This window comes from Oryctolagus cuniculus, chromosome 10, assembly GCF_051225735.1.
Source record: "Oryctolagus cuniculus isolate XC-2025 breed Fujian yellow rabbit chromosome 10, ASM5122573v1, whole genome shotgun sequence".
NCBI lineage: Eukaryota > Metazoa > Chordata > Mammalia > Lagomorpha > Leporidae > Oryctolagus > Oryctolagus cuniculus.
In genome coordinates this window covers 45,479,373-45,504,064 of record NC_142876.1, presented here as the reverse complement: position 1 = coordinate 45,504,064, position 24,692 = coordinate 45,479,373, and the positions used below count along the sequence as shown (strand labels likewise).

The following is a 24,692-nucleotide window of genomic DNA, read 5'->3' as shown; positions in this document are numbered from 1 at the left end:
AATGGAATGCCGGCAGTATAGATGGTGGCTTTACACGCTACATCACAGCACTGGCCCCATTACAACATTTTACTAGTACTAGAGGGTATAGGGTAAACAGTCTCCCTCTTTGTCTTATCCTACCATCTCTGTGGGGAGGTAGCTGCTATCATTACCTTGTACACACGTCCAGAGGTGTTATCTGATCATCTATCTCCACACATAATGCCATTCTTTTCAAAACAAGTAGTAGTGTTTTATACAGCTATTTCATCATTGCATGTAAACCTGTCTCACTCTTAAGAGCTGCATAATATTCCACCACAAGCACATACCATAACTAACTTATCAGTCCCTTGTGGATGGACATTCAGATTCATTTTAATCTTTTTCAGCCATAGTGATGTTGAAGTTAATATTCCTGCACCAAAGACTACACTTTTAAACCAAGGACATTCATGGCAAAATGCCTAACTGCAGAACCAGGTCAAAGGGGAGGTGCATTTTGTTCTGGATACATACTGTCAAGTGCAGTGTATGCTGATGTCTACTTAGACTCCCACAGATGGCATTTCCTCATGCTTTTCCTAATAGTTTGTGGTCAAATTTTTACAAATTATCACTGCCAATCTGAGTGGTAGAAAGTGATATTTCACTGGGATTTTCTGTTTTTCTCATTATAAAGGGTATAATTATTAATTATTGTGTGGCAGAATTAAGAGCGGGGGCAGTAGTGGAAGGCTTCATGGGTGCACAGCCCACCACTTGTCCAGGACACCAGGACAGGGAATATGTCTGAGTTCACAGCCATCTGGGATGAGCTGTTTTTCAGCCACCCTGTCTTCAAATTAATCCGCATTAAATTTAGCAAAGCCCTACTTCTTTGAGATGTAGATCTTCTGTGGCCAGGGAACTTGATTTTGGCACTCCAGAGGGCCTCAATCACATGCTCCTTGTTCTGCAGCTTGGTGTGGATGGACATGGTCAGCTGGTCAATATGAACTATGGCCACTGTGCCCTGGGGAGTTTCCAAAGGCGCCCCTTAAACCCACCTAAGCCTAGGATGGGAACAGCTTGGCGTGGTCAGAGACATAGGGATCGACTAGAAAGGGTTATCTTCAAGGTCCCGTAGGGCAGCCTCTACAAGCAACAGGCTGTGTGCACTACCAAGGAGTCTGCTATTGGCAGGTCACTGTACCTTGGGCCTCCATGAGGAAAAGGATGCCATTGTTTTCATGAGTAATGAACATTTCATATTCTGTGAATTCTATTATGAATCTTTGAAATTTGTGCTAATTGTAAAGTGTTAAAAGTGAAAAGCCAGGACCAGGCATTGTGGCACAGAGGGTTATGATGGCCTAAATGCTTGGGCCTTTGCGCTTATGTGGGAGACTCAGACGAAGTGCCTGGCTTCAGCTTGGCACAGTCCTGGCAGTTGCAGCTATTTGGGGAGTGGACCAGCGAATAGATTTTCTCTCTCCTTCTCTGTCTGTGTAACTGCCTTTCAAATAAATAAATACTTTTTTTTTTTTTAAGAAGTGAAAAGCCAAACTTGAAATACTATGACATGGTACTCCCTGTTCTACAATCTGATACCCTATGTGCCTACTTAGGATTTGGGGGGTGAGGAAGAAGAAAATGGAAGTGGAGTTGGGGGGAAACAAATCCTCAACAAAGGCAGAGAACAAGTCTCAGCACAAAGGCTCCAAACATTAAGTAACCACAGAGAACAGGAACTTAGCCAAAGAACAAAGAGAAACCATCAGTCAAAAAATAATGACCTTCATCATAAATCATCAGTGGGGATTTGTATTTACTTCTCTATACAAGATTTTATAAAACACAGGGTCAAACCTTTAGTTCCAGTTCTGAAACTCTGTCCTTGAACTTAACTAGACCTATTCAGATTCAAAACTGAATCATTCTGCAATGTGTTTTCTAACCAATAAAGCTACTATATATAACATGCAAATGTCTTCCCTATTTTTTGAAAATGGGAAAATTACATTTTTCATTATATTTACTTGGCTAGTTACTTACCTAGGATGATCAGAATTTTCGGTAAGCAAATTTGTTGTAAACATGATACAAACTTGAAAGTTTTCAGATTTGAACATAGTTGTTAGCACGTAATGATGGGAATCTTGGAAGTACCTTTATTTTCTGTCTATGATCATTTTTCCCTAGGTGTTGCCCTTTCTGTTCTTGAAATCTCTTTCCCCTCAGCATTTATTGCTACTATCCTGGTTATGGTCCCCATTACTCTATCAAGAGATTACTGCTTCAGGTTTCAAGCCCATTTCCATCTCTGCCCTTCCATCCTTCCGTCATCATCTTATTTACCTTAAAAAAAACAAACAAACAAACAAAAAAAAACAAACCCTAAACCAAATCCATCTCACTCAACAATGTGAGTGTTCCATAAATGCTTGTAGAATAAATGAACAAACAAATAAACCTAGTAGTCTTAATCTCTCGTCACCGAGAGTCCAGGCTCCTCTGCCTGGGCTTTTATGGCCCTCCTTGATCTGGTTCCACTCAGCTTATGCAAAGATTTCCCCACCATCTGTGCAATCAACACTCATTTTCTCCTCTGCCTTTGCTCATGTTTTTCCCAATCTGTGCAAAACTATGGAACCTTTCAATGGTTTTGTAACTTTTGTGTAAAACTATCTTCCTTTCTTACCCTACTTCTTTTCTCACACTCCCAATTCTCCTGGGGTACCTGATCTATGATCCTGGCTGCAAGGACAAGCTGACAACACACCAATCTTCTTCTCAAGTCAGATCGCTCCCGATGTCCCCTTGATCTACCCAGTATCTGCTACCCATCTCCAGAGGCTCTCCAGCAATGATCTCAAAATTAACATATGCACAACTAAACTCATCATTTTTGGTATTCTTGTTCTAAAAATGTTTATTTATGTTTATGCATTGGAAAAATGAAGAGAGAGAGAGAGAGAGGGAAAGAGAGAGAGAGATCTTTGATCCACTGATTCAGCCCACAACAGCTGGGGCTGGGCCAGGCCAAGGCCAGGAGCTTGGAACCCCATCTGGCTCTCTAACATGGATGGCAAGGACTCAAAGACTTGAGCCATCACTGTTGGCTCCCAGGTGTATTATTAGGAAGCTGGACTGGGAGGGGGCGATGGGACTCTATCCCAGGAACTCAGATATGGGATGTGTGTGACCCAAGCAGCAGCTTCACAACGCCCATGCCACCTTTTTACTTCTTGAATTAAGCATCCAGCCGAACCAGAAACCCAGGTGGCCAACCTTGACTCTCTCCTTTCCCTAATCTTTCATTGCTCCTGTCAGTCCCAACTACATTTAATTCCCTGTGTCAACTCATTCCTTTCCATCTGCATTGCTATTGCATATTCCCAACATCATCATTTCTGCCAGCTTTCCTAGCTGGCGACCTTGCTCTAGACTTTTACTTCAGGAAAGCACCCTTTACAACACTGCTTAAAACTAGAATCTAATCATATTTCAATTTAGGTTAATCTGAACAGGATTTATTTATGATGTATTACTGGTAATGGTAGGAGTGGGCTTCAGGGAACCACAGTGATAGCATGGGGATAGTACTAGAAAAGAAAATGCCACCACTGGCCTGAGGGAACAAGAGGAGGGAACAGTTACTGGAAGAAGAAAGCTGAGTAAATACTGTGGCTCTGAGACGAGGGGGATGCAGTTGGCCCCAAGTGATCTTTTCAGGAAAGAAGCCAACAGAGAATAATGACTTTGACCTCACTCTTTTCCTGTCCATCTCCTGCGGGGGCTATCTATCCACTGGAGGAACCTAATTGGAAATTAAAATGCATGGGAGTCCGCTGACTAAATCCTATAGGTCCCACTCTAGGGTGGAGAAGGGTCAATGTAGATTTGGGGAAGAGCAGGTTTATAGGAGATGTGTACACAGACTCTCCAGGATCCTGCTGTCATCTTCCTCTCATCACCCATTCAATTATCTTGGAAACACATCTAGATCCACCCAGAGGAAACTATGCCTCTTCTCATATTGAACTCAAGATCCAGAAACCTATTCTCTATTGCTAGGTTTGGCCCATCTTTGAAAATAACCACTTAATAACCTCCTCTACAAAATAATTACTCATCACATATCTATTAATAAAAAAACCAGTTCTTATTCCAGGTGTATTGAGTGAACTAATTTAATCATTTTATTATCTTATGTACTTTTTTTTATCCAAGTATGTGTAATATTTTATTGTCCTTATTCATTTACATGTCTACAGTCGCAAACTAAACAGTAAACACTTTAAACAAAATAGGGAAGGGAATGTATGGGTTACTCTCAATGTCCAATACTGTGCAAGATACATAGTAGGCACTTCATAAATGGCAATTAAATGAAAGTATGAATTGAGGCATCAGCTCAAATCCAACATCACCCAGGAATCTTTCCCTGATAACTTCAGCTCATGGCAACAATTATATGTATTGTCAGAATTTAATGCTTAATTGTTCCCTACTGATTCCCACTGCTTTTGCATCATTTTCTTAGTTAATCCTTAGTCCATTCCTGACAGCAGAAATCATCTCTTCTGCTTCTTTTTTTACAGAGTTTGAATCCATATTAGAAACTTAATAAAAACTTATTTGAAGAGGAGAAATATATATATTTTTCATAGCCTGAAATTCAAATATTCATGGGATCAGAAAACTACTGAAAATTGGTAAAACTGATTAAAAAGGTGGAGAATGTGACTGATTCTCAAAAGCAGGAAATCTCTTTTTTCCTTTTTTTTTTTTTTTTGTAAATGCACCCAATTTTAAACAATTGATTCAGATAAAAAAAAAAATCTCATGTCGGCCAAGGATTGTTCTGCATTTCTGAGAAAGAGTAGGGCATAAGTGTGGCTCGATTAAGGACATATAAAATCAATGATCTAGTTGATGCTGTATGCAACTGTGTGAATGCTGATTAAGAAATGTTCCAGAAATTCAGGTGGGAAGTACAGGCTCCCAGAACACTTCATTCTACTCCAATTTGAAACCATGGACCTGAAGTGGAAGGCTTCTATTTACTGCTTTTAGTGTAACACTACAAAGTAATTAGTCACCTTTTCATTAGCTAAAATAGCTGAGAGGAACTTCTTGGGAAGGGAAAGCTTTACCCTGGCTTATAGCTGAATTCACAGGTCAGGATGGGGCGGCCCATTAGTCTGGCCTCTGGTGGAGGCTGGCAGTGGTGGAACAGGTGTGGGGAAGCCACCATGGTGAGCCAGGAAGCAGAGAGACACAGAGGAAGCACACTCAGCTTATATAACTAACCCCTCTTGAGAACTATCTTTGGAGGGCAAGCCCTCAATGACCTAAAAATTTCCCACCAAGTCCACCTCTGAGAGGCCATAATTAGTCTTCATCTTTAATCCATTAACCATTCAGGTAAGACCTGGGTTTAAACATCTGCATGGGCTTGGGGAGCCAAGTCCCACTAAGTTCATAATAATAAGAGAGCTCTTTTAAGACCTACACTGTTGATAGTGCTCCTCTGCCTGGGTGTACCCAAGCTCATCCTGCTTCTACTGGTCTGACAAATGTATTCAACCTAAAAAAGAAAAAAGGTTACAAAGGATGGTGCATTCTGACTCCGAAGGCTAGGATGTATTCAATGCTAGCTTTGACAGAGAATTAGATGAGAGAACACCATAGCAGATCACCAACTTCTGATGAAAGAGACTCTGTCAGTTTTGGAAAGACCACATGGAAGAGAAGGAGCCTGACCTATGGACAAGAGTCATCTCAAGGTGACTCTGTGCAACACGGTTAATGTCATTTGACATGAACCCATTCAACAACCCACAGAGGTGCACTGGGAGTCTCAGAGTTTTTACTGATGAAGAAACTGAAATCTGCAGAGTTTAATAAGGAAGATGTTTTGGTGAGGGTGCACTGGTAGCAAATCCAGGATTGCAAGTTGTGTTCTGACCCCAAATCCACCTTTATTATACTGCATCCAAATTCCACCAATGTCCTTCTTAGGATAAAATCAGTAGGGTGAGGAGCTGGCTGTGCCAAGTCTATTCTTAAAAAAAAAAGTCAAAAGAAAGTAGGAAGAAGAGTCATGCACTAGTAATATATGCAAGGAATTCATTTTTTGATAGAGTTTGAAGGACTATCCAGATTATTTCACGTAATCCCGAGAATGATCCTGGCAACTGGTCAGATGATGAAGCACATCTTCAGTTAACTGGCACTCAGCGTGCCTGAGGCATGGAAGGTCCACGGAGGCACTAGGAATGCTGCGAATGCACACCAATCTGTGGAGGGAGAACTCAGTGCCCTTGTACAATGCCTGACACTCCAGCAACTCCTTCTATTAAGGATCAAAAGCATACCCTCAAAAATGGGAAAAACAAACAAACATGGTTCGATGTGGCCAGCGCTGTGGCACAGTGAGTTAAAGCTGTGGCCTACAGTGCTCTGAGTCCTGGCTACTCCATTTCAGATCATGCTCCCTGCTAATATGCCTGGGAAAGCAGCAGAGGATGGCTGCAGTGTTTCGGCCTTTGCACCCACGTTGGAGTCCCAGAAGAAGCTCCTGGCTCTGGCCTGGCTCAGTCCTGGCCATCGCATCCATTCAGGGAGTGAACCAGCATATGGAAGTTTTCTCTCTCTCTCTCTGTGTCTCCTTCTCTTTCTCTCTAACTCTGCCTTTCAAATAGATAAATAAATCATTTAAAAAATCATGGCTCCAAAATATATATAAAAAACAGTTTTATTTGAGGCAGGGTCCTTTTGGAGGAATAGAAAATAATCTATTTAGCAAAATAAATTAAGAGTGGCAAAAGTTAACCTTTAATTTGGAGAACTGGAAGTCACATACTATGAAATGTGAAGGGGAAAGCGAAAGTGAATAAAAAAACACGGAGCAGGGAGAAAAGAGAATGAGGAGAGGGGGAGTTATGGAAACAGAGACTAGTGAAAAAGGGGTGGAGCACAGAAGTCAACAAAAGAAAAATCCATCACACAGACATTCAGATTCCAACCCAGCAAAGGGCAGGGAGACCACACCAACGCCAATGGACAAAATGGACTACAAACGAGGCAGACGACATGCCATGCAGAGTCCATGCTGAAGCCTAGCGGTTTTCAGTACTCTGGTTCTTAGGATATACACTTCTCTTCCATGCCTTATGGAATTAGTTAAGGAGGAAATTTTTAAAAAGGAGAGGAAAAAAAAAAAAAAAAAAAGAAAGAAAAAGAAAGCCAAACTGCACATCCAGAATGTGGGGAGTATGAGGAAAAAACAGTGAGGGAGGCTAACATTTCCACCATTACCGCTCTATTGAAACATGACCCTGTGCTTGGCTTCTTATCTGCTCCCTTTTCCACAGCCCAACAGTAAACTCCCACACACCAGCGGGACCACAGAGGAGAGGCAGCAACACAAGCAGCTGTTCAAGCTTGGTTTTCATTAGGAAAAAAAAGTGCCTTGATTATAAGAGGTTTCATTTTTAACCTCTGTGCCAAACCTGAAGTGATTATAACGCCATGGACAGAGACACAAATGGTTCCTTAAAGGTGCTCAGTAGAGCAAACACAGTGTTGTGGAACAGGAGTGGGAGGAGAGCCCAGGTGTTCAGGGTGTTTTTTTTTTTTTTAAAGATTTATTTATCTGAAAAGTAGTGTTACCGAGAGAGGGAGAGATAGAGAGAAAGGTCTTCCATCCACTGGTTCACTCCCCAAATGGCCCCACGGCAGGACTTGGGCCTACCAGAAGCCAGGAGCCAGGAGCTTCTTCTGGTCTCCCATGTGGGTGCACGGATCCAAGCACTTGGGCCATCTTCTACTGTTTTCCCAGGCCGTAGCAGAGAGCTGGATCGGAAGTGGAGCAGCTGGGGCTTGAACTGGTGCCCATAATGCTGCAGGCAGAGGCTTAGCCATTACGCCACAGCACTGGCCTGGAGAGCCCAGCTTTTAACACCCACCATGGCTTACTGCACTGAAACCTAGCAAAGATTCAAAATAAGAACATACTATACAGGTTCTCCATTGCATTTATGTAAAGGTTAGGGATATATTTTCACCAAATTTTTGAGCTACAAACAGCAAGGCAATCCAGCCATGGAGAAAACTTAATTGCATAAGTGAAAGATGCCAACCTTTAAAGGCTACACACTTTATGATTCCAATTACATGACATTCTGGAAAAGGCAAAATAAGCAAACAGCAAAATGATTAGTGGTTGCTGAGGGTAAAAGAGGATTAGGGAATGAAGAGGTAGAACACAGAGGTTTTCCAGGCAGTGAAATTACTCTGCGTGATATTGTAATGGTGAGTGCAAGTTTGTCCAAACCCAATTTGTCCAAACCCACAGAATGAAGAATACCAAGAGTGAACTCTGATATAAACTGTATCAGGTTTGGATGGTAAGGAAGCATCAATGTAGGTTCAACAATGGCAACAAATGTATCACTCTGCTGGGCGAAGCTGACAGAAGGGAAGGCTGTGCAAGAGTAGGGGAAGAGGCTATCAGGAAATTTCTGTACCTTACTCTCAATTTTGCTGTGAGCTTAAAATTGCTCTAAACATTAAAGTCTCAATTAAAAAAAGAAAGGCAATTCGTTAAAGATTTATATTTGACAAATACTCCTTGAGTATCATTTTGCTTCCACATCTTGCAAACTAATTAGTGCACACACTTCTAGATTTCAAATTCTGGCTTTTACTTCTACCATGAAACTTTGGTCAAGTTGTTCTACACTTCTGATTGCTTCCGAATTCTACAAGGCAGTAATTCCCCACATCAGTTATCAGAATGCCCAAACATATACAAAGGGCTTAACACAGTAAGTGGCACATGATAAGGGCTCAAGTATGTGGGATGAAGACACACTTGTCATCAATGAAATAGAGTGTAATCATGCTATTCCTCTGATTTTCATACTGAGGAGAAGGTGTTAGCTCCTTCTTAAATGAACCCTAGAAAAAACTCTCCAGAATGTGAGACATAAGCAAGTATTCTAAAGTTGACGTAGAGAAATGACACAACTGGTAGTCGGGTGTATGGGAAGAAGAGAGCAGAGAGAAATGCAGAAGTTATATAGGGTGGTTCACTGTTACCTGGCCAGAGACTCCAGACCTGGGAGAGACAGAGATCAGGAAACAAGCTGCCTTCTAAACCCACTGCTCAGGTAAAGGACAATTTCAATTAAAATGCTTCGCACTTAAAATAGAATTATTCTAACATATTTGTAACCACAATGACAGAGACTGGAGTCCTACATTTGTTAGGAATCCATCAACACTGAGGTAGAAATGAAAACCCCAGCAAATTAAAAAGGCTCTATGTTACACATAGCTGCTCTTTCTCACCAAATTTTTTCATTAAAAAATGGAGAAGCAAATAGCCATGCTGCTGCAACCTCATTTTTGCCAAGTGTTTAATCAAAGAGCATGCTTTCAAACAGGCGCGCAAACACATACCTTTGTCCTACTCCCAAACCAGCGAGTGGCTTTCCCTCCCACCACCTCACAAAAGAACTATTCTCCCTTGTTTCATTCAGTCTGCGCTGACAAAATGCCCCCGGTTTTTGCTCCAATACCTCCTTTTCCTCCAAATGCCTCTACTTTTATTCGGCACCATTCTAGCTTATTGAGCATTCTCTAGTGCCTTTCAGGTTTTGACCCTGTTCCATGTTAAACAGGCTGTGGTGCAAGTGTAGGATGGTGTTCAGTAAAATACTCTGGCCGACAGGGGCAGTTATGTAAACAGGGCTGCTTCTGGCAGGGACTTGTGATGGGATAAACAAGGCTGGAGAGGAAAAGTACTTTTAGAGAGCAGAGACTGTCAGGGAGCAGAGGTACCTTGCAAAGCAAAATGCTCTCATTCTGATGTAACATCAGGCTTCCAATTCACAGAAATCACTGGCAGAAATTTACAAGTACAATAATGACTGAGTTGGCAATGATGTGTTCTGATACTGAACTAAGTTTTTTCATTTGTAAGGTTTGTCATTTCTTAAAACTTTCTTCAAAAAGAAGGATCAAAACATTTAAAGTGACAGAGATACTAGAATTGATAGCATTTAAGAACTTACAACATTTAATGAAACAAACAAGAATCAAGACACACAGAATTCCAATTCATAAAACTGGACACAAGCTAATATGTATGACTAGGAAAGAATGACTAGAATGCTGGTGAGTTAGGGCTTTGTTTACAATTTTACTGTAACACCTACACTATGACAGGCCACATAGGTCTGTGTTTTTGGTAGGAAATGCACAATGTGGTATTGAAATACTTTTGTGTAAATATGAACACATCCTCACTTAGTGAGATGCTACTTAGTTTAACTCACAGGAATAGGAGGTCGTGTGAGCAGTGGACAAAAGCCTAACTTTAGAATGGGCAGATCTGGGATTGAACCTCAGCCTTGCCCCTGAATAGGTATGTGATGTGGGGACAAGGACATTTCTCTGGGTTTCAGCTTCCTCACATATAAAATGGGGATTGCAGGGATTAAATGAGACCATGTACATAAAATGCACAGTGAAGGGCAACATGCTGAATTAAGAGAATTAAAAATAAGAGCTGAAGCTTAAATCAAATATAAACTATCAAAACATATCAGAAGCACAGCATCTGCTAGAAGATGGCTCACCTGGTTTCCACAAAATGTGAACACAATGCTTGACATAAATTAAGATTTTATACTTACTGAATGTAAAAATCTAAAACTAGAAAACCGCGTTGAATATCTAAAAGTTTTTGTTCACACAGGGTACATTTTCCTTCAAAAGAAAAATAACCACATGAACAAATGATCACAACATCTAGACCTTTTGACCAGACTCCACGTTTTGGCAGAGTGTGTGAAGAGGAGACCCCATTTGCTAGTGCAGGAAGTTGGCCTTTTCTCTGTCTTGTTGAAGAGCTGATGAACTGTGTAGGTGATGTTCCTTCTCTTAAATATGCCTGTCCTAGCTTTATATATGTTGAGAGAGCATCTTTGAGGAACATGTGTCCAGCAGGAGTCTTGACACAGGTTTGGTTTCAGTGCTTTCTAAGCTCTAGGATATGCCTTAACCAGCTTTCCAAGCTTTCTAAAGAAATGAATTTAACAGACTATGAAGCTGGATCTCCAGCTACACTCACAGGTCGTACTTATCAGCTGAAGCTATCATCAAGGACTAGGGTACAATGGCAAAAGGTAACATAAAATCTTTCATGTGAGGGGCTGGCACAGTGGCTCACTTGGTTAATCCTCTGCCTGTTTCACTGGCATCCCATATGAGTGCTGGGTTCTAGTCCTGGTTGCTCCTCTTCCAGTCCAGCTCTCTGCTGTGGCCCGGGAAGGCAGTGAAGGATGGCCCAAGTGCTTGGGCCCTGCACCCACATGGGAGACAGGGAGGAAGTATCTGGTTCCTGGCTTCGGATAGGCACAGCGCCAGCCGTAGCGGCCATTTGGGGAGTGAACCAACGGAAGGAAGACCTTTCTCTCTCTCTCTCTGTCTATAACTCTACTTGTCTGTCGCTCCCCGTCTTCATGGAGGAACGACACAGGACCCTGCGCTGTTCTTCTGTCTGCTCGGCCCTCCCCGGGTTTGCTGCTGGTTCTTCCCGGGTTGGCTACCGTCCCTTCCACCTCCGTGGAAGGGCGGTTCCCCCTAGCCACTTTCCCCACTTCCGCAGGAGAGTGGCACACCGCCGGCCGGCTCTCTCGGGGGCTGCACAGGTGTTCCTTCAGATAGATGTTCCCCTTAGATGTTCCCGGTGCATGTTGTCTCTCTCCTCCTTTATAGTCCTCTTCCACCAATCCCAACTCTGCTACCCACACGCCGAGTACGCTGCTCTCCTCCAATCAGGAGTAGGTCCTACAGTTTATTGGTTGAACTGGAGGCAGCTGTGTAGAAGCTGTTTCTCCCTTCTCAGCGCCATATTGTGGGAGAGCAGATGCATAGAATAAGTCTTAATTCCAGTAACTTAAGTCTAGTCTGAGTTGCTCCCCACACTTGTCAAATAAATAAAAAAAATCCTTTAAAAAAATCTTTCATATGAATCAGTCAAGAAGGTCGGACCCCTACTATCAAGGTTCCTACCAGCACCTTATATATTCAGTTAACAAAAAAGTGAGTGTTCCAACTAGGAAAAAAATAAGGATAGAACTATATTTTTTCATTAACTATTAGTCAAAGTAATGTAATTTATTTATGACTCTATTCAAGGCAGTGCAGTGCAAAAAGTGTTAAGGCTATTCCAAGGCACTCTGAGATTACCAGGCAGAAAAATACTTGGAAAACTCTGTGTTTCTTTCTCTTTCTTCACATACAGGTTTGAATGTTTCCATATGATTTTTATGATTAGGGTAGTTATATTTGCTTTATATATCCTATAAGTAATTATTAAATCTGAAATGATTAGACAGATGATAAACTGAATCATCTAGGTTATACTAGTATGAGACCTTAATGTATGCTGGTGAGTATGTTCAACACTAGACAGGAAGAACAGGCAATGTCAAGTAATACTCACGGCTTCTTTCAGCAGTTATACTCTGATACCTACCCATAGTCCAGCTGAAACTTTCCAATACTGGGTTAAAACCATGTTGAAATCATTTTCATGAGTGCAAAATTCTTACCAGTCATTGAGATATTACTTATTATTCAATGTTTCCAGTCATTTCAATGCATAAAGACATTTTTGTGGAACGAAGAAAAAGAGAAACAGGAGGCATACTCTTTATAATATAAAGCTATCACCACAGCCTTTGGTGTTTGTGAAACTGGCTCAGTATATGGAGAAAAACTAAAACTAGTTCCTGCCTGATACCACCTAGAACAGGGAAGGGCTTTGCAACCAAAAACTATAGGGCAAAACCATGACTACATTAAATGAAGGATTTTTGTTTGATGAAGGACACTATGGGAAAAGTTGACAGAGAGGTGACAGAACATAAGATGCTTGCAAAACTTAAAACCAAAAGTGATTGACAGTGGAAATATTCAGTGAAGTCCTAGATTTCACCAAGAAAGACTCCACCATCAACACACTTATGGGCAAAGAACACAAACAGGTAATTTAGTAAGGAGCCTATTCTACAGGTTAGTGAGCATATGAAGAGACGCTCAAAACTTAAACATGTGCAGTCAAGAGCTGTTGCTTCTGGGGCTGGCACCGTGGCGCAGTGGGTTAAAGCCCTGGCCTGTAGTGCGGCATTCCATATGGATGCCGGTTTAAGTCCTGGCTGCTGTCATTTCTGATCCAGCTCCCTGCTAATGTGCATGGGAAAGCAGCAGAGGATGGCCTAAGTGCTTGGACTCCTGCACCCATGTGGGAGACCCAGAAGAAGCTTCTGGCTTCAGCCTGGCCCAGCCCCAGTCGTTGCAGCCATTTGGGGAGTGAACCAGCAGATGAAGACCTCTCTGTCTCTACCTCTCTCTCTAACTCTGCCTTTCAAATAAATAAATCTTTAAAAAAAAAAAGAGCTAGTACTTCTGCAAATCAAGAGCTACTATTTCACACCTGTTAAGACTGTAAAATGGTAAATTCCTGATACAGGTGAGGAATCCTACTGGATTATGGGGGAATGTAACAGGCAACCATACTAGAGAGTGATCTGGCACCATCAGTCATACTAGCTGTTCATATTCCTACAGCACCCATCATGTGAACTCTTGGGTCTAAGTTCCAAGAAACCTTCACACAGAACTTCAGGGGGCACACATGAGGATGTTCACAGGTGCATCATTGTTGCTGTCCACCCCAGGAGACTACCTGAACACAAGAAGAGATTCTGAAACAACAGTGGATCCCTAGGTAATGCAGAAAAAGAAATAAAATGTTGAATTTGAAGAAATAAGAGATAAGAGTTGTATATAAACCATTATGATTTTGCAAAATCAGATCCAAAGGAAAAAAAAAAAACACAACAAACACATTTAAAGGTTGCATATGAGAAGCTGGGAGGAAATGTACTATAAGGATGAATAAAATAAGATCTTTCCCCACACTTTTGTTTTTTGGAAAGAACAGACTAGTATTTTTAATTTATTTAATCAGAAAGGAAAGAGGAATGGGGGGGGCGGTAAAGAGGAAATCTTTTGAATGTCTCACAGCCAAGCATTGCATTTGATCAATAAATTAAAATATTATATCTTAAAACAACTGTCTTTCCAGCACCCTCTTACAAATTCCACATTGGCCTTCCCCTACCAAAGATATATTCTGATCCACATATATCCTAAACCTCACGATGTAGCAAGCTCACCCAAGAAAACCCCCTTTCCTCCTTCCATTTCATCATTTCCAATAAACTGATGTCATACAGACAATTATGGAGGGTTTTTCCCTGTTTAATTCTACTATCATGTATTTTGGCAGTAGCAATAATCTAATATCTCAAGAACATTTATCCTCTATGTTAAAAAATAGAAAGACCACTTTTGGAGTTATGCTCCTCCTATGTTATATGGCATTCTCTAGAACCAATGAGAACTTCTCAACTTGTTTCCGAGATTGTGAAGAATTTAACATTTCTCTACATTCACCATACATTCCTCAGCAGATCCAGACGAAATTTATTAGTCATATGGAAGGAGGTTAAAATCGATTGGAATAGCTTTCCATAGTGAGTTCCAGTTGGCCAAAGAGTGGACTTAAGATCTCATTGTGGAGTCAAAATGCTATACATGAATTATGAAAGCAATACAATTAAATTTTGAAGGAGTTGTATAAATTAGTGGTTCTCAAATATTAGTGTGCATAAGAACCCTCTGGAAGGCTTGAAAAAACATTGCTGGACTATCCACTGACTCTCTGATTTAGAAGGCACGGAACACAGTTGAGACTGCATTTCTAACAAGTTCCCAAGTGACACTGAGACTGCTGGTTTGTTCCCCACTTTTAGAGCACCTGCCACCAATACCTAGAAGAGGGAGAGTACACAGTGGTACTGTTAGGACAGAGAAAAAACAGGGAAATTAGGGAAGGCCTGGAGGTGGGCTGGGGCTTGGGATATGCAGAGAGGGTGGAAGACGAAGAGTGATGAGAACGAAGTTGGAGGTAGTTAGAGTATCTGAGTTCAGGCAGAGCCATGGGTTGGAAGGGCAAAGGTGACAGGTGGGAAAACTGAAGGAATCTGGACTCAATCTACTGAGCTGTGGTGAGCAGATGACTGACAGGGACAAACTGCTGCCCTAGATAGTCCTCTTGTACCCTCCCCCCAATATGCACCTTGTCCATCGGCCACAATGCACTTATGATCCCTCAGGTAGAAAGTCCAGAGATGCACTGCTAACTACCCCAACCGATGACTGCTTCTATCTGCCATTTATTCCAATTTTAATTGGATCCTAACTGTAAAACTAGTGGAATAAAGTATATTTCTCCCAGTCATCTGTGAGAACTGGAGTTGGGCTGGATCTTTGGAATGTTACCCAGGGTGCCTCTCCATGAATGAGTACTGGTTGCAGGACTTCAGAACCAAGCTCATGAGAGCACAATACTTTCTTCCTTTTTTTTTTAAGCCCAGTAGAAAGCCACCACCAAGTCTTGTCTTTTTACTCTTTCACTGGGCAGAGCCAAAGGCATATCCCAAAGGAAGGCACATTAGAACAAAGCCTTACCAATCCAAAAGAGGAAGAGGAGAAGGGAAGGGGATTCAAGTCCCCAACAACAAATTCTGCAAGGGGGTTGTCCCTCCAGACAATTTATAATCCATTCACCTCTTCTATGCTAACAGACACAATCCTGTGATGGTGAGAGAGGAAGAGGCTAAAGTGATGCTCCTTCCTGTGCCTGGGTGGAGTATGGTTCCTCCTATTCACCATCTGCGAGGATGCTGGGGAGGGCTGGGTGGAGTAATCTAGAAAAGCATTTAGTGCAAGGCTTGGCACTTACTGCTTCTTAGACACAGCCTGTCGATTCTAAGCTGTTGATGCTGGCCTCTCATATGTATGCCCTGGAAGCCTGACTAGGCACTTTCCTGAAAACACTGGCACTGGTGGGTGTTGGCACAGTGGGTTAAGTCACTGCTGGCAATGCCTGCATCCTGCACAGCAGTGCCTGAGTTTGAGTTCAACCTGACTTCCACTCCAGCTTCCTGCTAATGAGCACCCTGGGAGGCAGCAGATGACGGTTCAAGTACTCGGGTCACTGTCACTCATATGGAAGATCCGAATGGAGGTCCTCACTCCTGGCTTTGGCCTGGCCCAGCCCCAGCTGTTGTAGACTTATGGGGAGTAAACCACTGGATGGAAGATTTTTGTCACTCTTTCAAATAAACTTTAAAAAAAAATATTAAAACTGCTGGTACAATGGAGAAAAAGTGTCAGTGGCCAACACAGTAGCCTCAGTCAACAACAGAAATGATAATGAAAAACTAAACATAGCAGAAAAGGGTCCAGTGTAGGGAAGAGACGATTCTTTTCTTTAGGGAAGCTGAGTTTGAGATCAGTAGGCTGCTGAACTTTGGAATGGGAGAAATCAAGATTAACGTGTCAGACTCTAAGAGGGCACAGTGGAAGCTTGAGAACTGGGTTTTCTGGAAGGATGGAAAAGAGGAGACAGAGTTATTAAGAAGAGGAAGGGCAGGCAAGGAGACAGAGGAAGAATAGGCACTGAGTCTTAAGGTCAAATAGCAGGGATGAACCAAACAAGACAGAGAAGGAACACAGAAAATGGAGGAAGTCCAGGAGAACAGAATGTTATGAAGAGCAGGAGGACAAGTTCCAAAGACGGTTTCCACAGTGTCCAGTGATGCAGAAGGTCAGGGAGCAGACATGGATGAGACCATGGTCTGATGATGACAAGTCAGTATGACGTCAGAAGCCAGGTTTCAAGGACAAGGTGTCATCTGAGAAGAGCAAAGCTCTACCAGGCCTTGCCGTGTTCAGCACTCAAGTCACAATTGCAAGAGTTATTTAAATTTTTATTTTTATTTTTAAATATTTATTTTAAGGGGTGTGGTGTAGTAGGTTAATTCTTTATCCATGGTGCCAGCATCCCATATGGGCACTGGTTTGAGTCCTGGCTGCTCCACTTCTGATCCAACTCCTAGCTGGTGTGCCTGGGAGGGAAGTAGAGGATGACCCAGGTGCTTTGGCCCCTACACTCACGTGGGAGACCAGGAGGAGGCCCCTGGCTCATGGCTTCGGCCTGGCCCAGCCCCAGCTATTGCAGCCATTTGTGGAGTGGACCAATGGATGGAGGATCAATTTTCTCTCTCTGAGTGTCTCTGCCTTTCAAAGAAACCTAATTATTTTTAATTTGAGAGTGATAGTGAGAGGAATCATTCACACACAGCAGACTCCACTCCAGGGGATAGAGGAGCTCTGATCTGCTGGTTAGCACCCAAATGCTGGGAGCAGCCTGGGATCCAGAAGCTCAAACCAGGTCTCCCATGTGGATGGCAGGAACCCAAATTACTTGAGCTATCACCTGCTGTCTCCCATGGCCTGCATTTGTAGGAAGCTGAAGTCAGGAGCTAGAACTGGGAACCAACCCTAGGCACTTTGATATGGGAGACAGCCATCTTAACTGCTAAGCCAATACCTGCCCCTGCCCCAGAAGAATTCTTGAGTAACTTATAGCACTTCTTGAGCTAGGAATACAAATTCTAATAGGTGGAAATTGAGCCTACTCTTTTTAAAATATACTTTATTTAAGTTATACAAGTTTCATATATTTCCTTTATGCCATTTTAGGAACATAGTGGCACTTACCCTTCCTCCCTTTCCCTCTCCGATTCCCACTCTTATTTTTCACAGCTCAACAGAGTCCCCAGTATGGCAAGCCTATGTGATTTCTTGTGAAGAGGTGGCTCATAGCATTAGATATCATCCTCTGTATCCTCCAATGCTCCAAAGGCTCTTCCCGGGCTGACAGTGACACTGAACCCTTTTGGTGTGTGTGTGTGTGTGTGTGTGTGTGTGTGGTTTTCTCCCCAATTTTGGAAATTATCTCTAGGTGCTCATCACTGGTGTGAATAGTAGACGCAGAAGCAGCTGTACTAGATGGGAGCAAAGCTCTACTTCTGCTCCACCTAAGCACAAAAGCCATCAGCACACAGGTTGGCCCTGGGTGCACTTGAGGACAATTCAGGGCAGGAGGCATCAGGGGTGCCGAGGACCATATTGTGCGATGAGCAGTGAAGAACACTGTGAAATTACAGTCGGAAAGAAGCAGGTGTCAGGAGACAGAGAGAGGAAGAGCAAGGCCCACACAAACTGTAACTGAGCCAAATATTTCAATTCCCGACCTAATTTAGCCACTTTTCCATCTGAAAAATCCCTGAGAGAAGAGAGAGCTTTACAGGAGGCTTCGTCAATCACACCCCGAGGGGGTTAGATTTCTCAGGTGGTTCCGATGAGTGATGAGCAAGCCCAGAGGTATATTTAGACTTCACTGGGAACAGCTCTGAGATGCACGGCACCCTGAGATGTCAAAATTGTTATTTTTATGGAAAGAAAATCTGCCACCAAATTTTTATTTACTAAAACCTCTTACAGGGAAAATAAATAGTGCAGTGCCAATACTCTACTATAGTCCCATAGTGCTGGGTGGTGGGGGCGATGGAAAGCCTTGCTTATTTCCCAGCCTAACGAACAGATGGATCAAGCACAGAGCTCCAACTTCACCTGGCAGAAGACAGTTTCCCTTTGTGGGGCTCCACCCGGGTAGAGGGAGAGAAACAAGCAGGAGATGGTAAAAGGTGGAGCCGATGCGGGCCAAAGGCTGCCCTGCCAGGGACACCACATGTACACAGGGAGAACAGAAACAGAACCAAAATAAAGCCCATTTCCCATGTTTTGCTATTTACATTTTTAAACATTTATTTGAAAGTCAGAGTTACAGAGATAGAGGGATGGAGAAAGAGATCTTCCGTCTGCGGCTTCACTCCCCAACAGTCATGGCTGGGCCAGGTCGAAGTGAGGAGCCAGGAGCTTCATCCTGGTCTCCCATGTGGGTGCAGGGGCCCAGACACTTAAGCAATCTTGTGCTGCTCTCCCAGGCACATTAGCAGGGAGCTGGATGGGAAGTGGGGCAGCCGGGACATGAACCTGGGCCCATGTGGGATGCTGGCGTCTTAAGACAACTGCTTTACTGCTGTGCCAAGAATGGCGCAGGCCCCTGTTTTTAAAATTTCTTATCAAGGTTAACTATGACAAAAGTAAGGATATCCTACTCTCATTGCCTTCTTTCCTTCCAACCTCTCTCTTTATCAAGGTAGGGAAATCTGACCCCATCAGACTATCACGTCTCTACCTCTGCTCAGTGAAAATCCCATGACTCTTTCAAATTCCCCTCTTCCCGTTGAAATGGGAAACAGGTTTGGGTAGAGATGTGTGGGAACTATTAGCAGAGATGACAAAAATATCATAGACACCTGTGGCAGACGGGAGTGGCTGGCATCACCCTGCCTTTGCCAGTGAATGCCCACTCAGATGAGGGAGCTTTGAGGAGAGCTCTTTCCGCCCACTCCTTCCTTCCTCCTCAAATATAGCCACCTCCCTCCACTGCCAATTTTCAAATCGGCACAATGATTAATGACCCAGGCAAGAACTTAATTTCCTGTCCAGTAGTTCAAGGCTGATTTTCAATAAAAGAACTCACTCACAACAACTATTTCCTCTCCACAGCTTTAATCTTTTATTCAATTGTGGGTATTCTTCCTCTCAGTGTGAAAGCCGAATCCATTTTTGAACTTCCATTTGGTGACTATTCCAAAGAATCACAGAATGTGAAAGCTGGAAGGAAACTTATAGGCAACATAATTCGACCTCCTCTTTTCTTGGAATTCAAACAGGACCGAGGTTGAAGGCTTTGACTCACACTATTCTGCAGGCACATGGCCACGCTGTAAGTGATGAGAGACTTACTACTGCTGAAGGGAAGAGCCTGGGTCCCCATTGGGAACTAGCACCATGGGAGTTCAGGGGAAACAAATGAAAACAGGTGTCAGTGAAACCCTTCAGGACAACACAAATGCAACACTCACTTATGTCAGGGCTCTTTAAATGCCCATCACGGATGAAGCCAGTTGTCCTGATCTGAACTACGTGTATCCATCTCTCCTACTCATTTCTCAGAAGTGCTTGATTACCTGTTACCTAATAGTAACTCCACTGCTTTCTGTGAAAGGAAGTTTGAAAAGCAGTGGTTCTTCAACAAGATGCTGCTCACTGCATAACAGAATACCTTCTTTAGATGCATGATTTCCCAGACAGTTCTAATTACAATTCAGGGAATGCTTTCTGGGTGGACTCCTAAATCAGCAATAGAGAAGTGAGGGTATTCACAAATGACACAGAAAGGGTTGATTGGATGGGAGTGCTGGGAGCATCAGGGCAACCACAGGAGTGACAGAACATGCAGGAAGCAGTGAGCGTCGGCATTGCCAGAGAGAACAATGGACATGAAGTTGAGAGATCCCAGAACATATCCAGCCCCACTTACTGGCTGTGTGCCCTTCCCTAGGTAATTTATTCTCTCTGAGGCTCAGTATCCTCATTGGTAACTACACAATAATTAAGGCCTGCACGCTAAATAGTACATATGAAGGCACTCATCAAAGTGCCTAGCAAATACTGGTGTTCTCTAAATACTTTATTGAATTTAAATATCTTCATTATCTCATGTTATACACAGGTACTTCAAAGAAGTTTGTGGAAAATTTTTGTGCAAAATTTTAAAATATCTGGTTTTTTCATGGTATATATTTTCCATGAATTTTTTAAAGACCGGCTTATACTTTCTTCCTAATCAATACATCTCAATTTCCAAAAAATATGCAAGGCATGGGGTAGGCATTGGCATAGAGGCTGGAATGCTGCTTGAGATGTCTGTATCCCATATCTGAATGCCTGGATACAAATTTTGGGTCTAATCACAACTTCAGCTTCTTGATGATGTGCAGCACTCTGGTGATGGCTCAAGTACTTGAGACCCTGCCATCCATGTGGGAGATCCAGTTTGAGTTCCTGGCTCCCAGTTTTGGCCTCACCCTGTCCTGTTGCACATATCTGGGGACTCAACTATTGGGTGGCACACACTTCTGTCTCCTATAAAAAAAGTAATGGAGATGTTTGTATCTCATTTCATTATGAAAATCAGCACATAGTGAGGATGGGTTTCAATAAGCCTAATCTGTACTGGTTCTGACCTATTCCTCATTCAAAAGCTCTCAGAAACTAAAAATTAAATATGGATCACAAATAGTCATAGAACCAATGTCATCAGTTTGAACACTATAGTGCAGTGGGTTAAACCACCACCTGCGACCCTGGCATCCCATATGAGCACAGGTTCAGGTCCCAGCTGCTACCCTTCTGCTTCAGCTCCCTGCTAATGTGCCTGGGCAAGCACTGGCAGATTGTCTAAGCACTTGGGCTCCTGCCACTTATGTGGGAGACCTGGATGAAGCTCCCAGCCTCTGCCTTTGGTTTGGCTCCAGCTCCTGCTGTTGTGGCCATTCAGGAAGTGAACCAACTGGTGGAAGATCTCTTTCTCTCTCTGTCTCTCCCTCTCTCTATAACTCTACCTTAAAATAAATTTAAAAACACAGTAATGTCATCAGTTCTTCTATATGCTGCACAGATTTGTTATGAAAATCCAATGAGAAAATCTAGGGAAAAGTTAAAAACCATAACATATCATATATAGGCACCTCTATATTCAGGGTAAAAATATGCATCTATTATATTTTGGTATTGTTTTTGGAAAATCCATCTCTGGGAAACACATGTATTATTTTTTAATGGGCTGGTTACATCTCCAGAAACTCTGAAAAGGTGTCAAGACTGAGACTAACAGAGCTATGTGCCATTTCCTTATGAAAGACCAAATGGAGTTTTGGCAATGAACTTAAAACTTTATCCATGCAAACCAGAACACATGAGACTATCTGATGTATACAGGAAAAGTTTTTGATAAGCTATGATATTATGTGAGTGGAGGCAGTTAATACACATCTTGGAATACTATAGTTCCCTGCCTGGCATTCTAGCTTGAAAGCAGTAACTCAGGAAAATGGTGTAGTCCTGTGTGCTACTACCCAGCTTATCCACTTAAGGGTGAGACTGCAGCTGAGGCTTATTGCTTCCCATCCACATTAGTCATAGAAAAGAAGGACAAGCCATGCTTTCATGACCTTTGAAATCGAGATGATCTAAGGTAGAATGTTAATTTTTCAAAACTAAAACCTTTACCACACTTAATACGATAATGAGGAAGGATATGAGCCTTGAAAATTGCCAAGCACTAGAAAGCCAGGAGATTGTTCCAACAGCTATAGAACGTCTCAGTGGGACATCATTTTCTATTGAAAACTCAATTTGTGCTCCAAACTCTCCCAGCCTAAAATTAGTGGGTGGTTTGCTCAATCATCACCCAGAGAACTCGGCCAGTCTGCCACTTGTAACTTGGATAGCTTGCCCATCCTAGCTGGCCCTCTCAGAGGCAGTATTTTGAACTTCCTTGGTTGAATGCAAAACACATTAGCTAACAAACCAAACAAACTGGAAGGAGGCATACCACCAGACCTAAACCTGGCAGGCTCTAGGACTGTGAAAACATTTTCTTAAAGGCCACAGGGCAGTGTGAGCAGAGAATGAGGGAGGGAGTTTCGTTAGTTTCAATGCTTCTTCACCTACAAACACAGTCAACAAAGAATGCAGACCCAGAGGGGAATGGACTGCAAACCTACATTTCTGTAACTTCTAAGTAGTTTGAAATACCCACAACCCATAGGGATCAAATAAGACATGCAATCTAGCAACATCGCTTTATTTCCCTTATCCCAAACTCAGGTGGGAGTTCTAGAAAACATTTTCATATGCATTAGTGTAATCTCTCTCCTTTAGAGATAAGGTGTTTGTGGGGAGAGGATTGGGTGGAAGACAGGGAAGGGCTCAATTCAAAGTGAGAGGAATCATGCTCAAATACTCAATAGTCATCAAACTGGCATGGAAACTAACATTGCCCTGTCTTGGCTTTCTCATCCAAAAAATGAAAAAGAACCATGAAATCTTGATTTCCGTGTATGGGCACACATGCTTTAGTTTTGAGTGGTAATGCAAAAACACGAAACAAAATAAACCATGCTGCTTTAAGCACCTCTCAAGCACAGCAAAGCTCCTTAACTAGTACAAGTAACAAAGGCCTGGGGTTCTTCACAGACAAGATTTTTTTAAGAAGTCACTTGACATTTAAGCTCTGAGATGAGCTGACTAAACTCTGAACATTACTTTACAAGAAGCCACCTTTTACAGATCTGTGGCATTCTAGAGCTTTCATGGAGCAGGCAAATGACATAGGCAAGGGCTATGGATCTGTTCAATTTGTGTCCACTTGGCTCCAGCATGGTATTCAGGGATTTGGTGAACTGTTATTTTAGATGTCTGTGAAGTTATGTTTATGGATGGGATCAACTTTTTTTTTTTTTTTTTAAAGAGTTACTCACTTAGTTGAAAGGAAGAGTTACAAAGAAAGAAAGAGAGAAACAGAAAGATTTTCCATTCACTGGTCCACTCCCCAAATGACCGCAATGGCTGGAATTGGGATGGGCCAAAGCCAGGAGCCTGGAACTCCATCCAGGTCTCACATGGGTAAAGGGGTCCAAGCACTTGGGCCATCTTTCACTGCTTTCCCAGGCCATCAGCAGGGAGCTGGATTGGAAGTGGGACACAAACTGGCATCATAGGCAGAGGCTTACCCCAATACTCCACAGCGCTGGTCCAGGATCAACACATGAATCAGTATATTTAAATCTTTAAATAATAAAAAAAGAAGGTACACAATTTAGAAAATGCCAGAAGTTGGCAAAAACTGATACAAACAGAAAGGAGTACGAGCAGAGAAAAAGCACCATCATTGAGTCTTCAATTGATTTCTGAAAAGCCACAACTGTACTTTTAAAGGAAGGTAATTAAAAACAAATGAAACAAAACCTGTTCCTTATATCAATCAGTCATACATTCCAAATTGTACTATATTTTAGTGTAAAATATGTTCATTTTCCTAACATGCACTTAGAGCAACTTCATAGGAAACAGTGGTTGCCATGTTTAGTACTACCTAGATCCATCTGAGCTATCAGGATGTACAACTGAGGGTCAGGATATTCACAGGCACCTCCCACTCCCAGCTCTTCTGAAGCCCCTGTCTGAATACAGAGGGGGCCAGTGCCTGGTTTCCTCCTACTCCAAGCTTATCCAGTCCCTGGCAGTCTTCAGATCAACCCCTGCCTTGTTTTTGCCAAGCACCAGATCTCCAAAGACCTGTGTGCACTCTGCTCTGTCCTCCACACATCCTAGCCTGAGGAGTCTTACAAAGACTCACCTTGGTAACTGGTGTTACTATGACCTCTGCATTATATTCATAGAACTGTTCTGCCTCTCCTTTCCAACCCCAATTCCCAATGGTTTCTTTTAGATTTGATCTCTTCTGGAACTCATCAACTGGACTTAGACTGAACAGGCTGCAGTTCTGTTGAAACATGGCCCTCAACTGCTGGCTTCTCTGAAATGTAGCAGGTGTGAAAGTTTCTTGAGAGGCCGGAGCTCTGGTGCAGCGGGTTAACACCTTGGCCTGAAGTGCCGGTGTCCCGTATGGGCACTGGTTCAGGACCTGGCTGCTCCACTTCCGATTCAGCTGTCTGCTATGGCCTGGGAATGCAGTAGAAGATAGCCCAAGTCCTTGGGCCCCTGCACCCACATGGAAGACCAGGAAGAAG

General features: G+C 42.7%; 1 protein-coding gene and 2 pseudogenes across 3 annotated transcripts in view; all 3 read right to left on the bottom strand.

The window, feature by feature from the left end:
- The window catches only part of GAREM1 (GRB2 associated regulator of MAPK1 subtype 1), a 246,699-nt gene that overhangs the window by 62,783 nt on the left and 159,224 nt on the right, over positions 1-24,692 (bottom strand). The window lies entirely within an intron of this gene.
- Positions 723-24,457, bottom strand: LOC149123756 (large ribosomal subunit protein uL16-like; annotated as a pseudogene).
- Positions 1,090-1,216, bottom strand: LOC127492552 (small nucleolar RNA SNORA70; annotated as a pseudogene).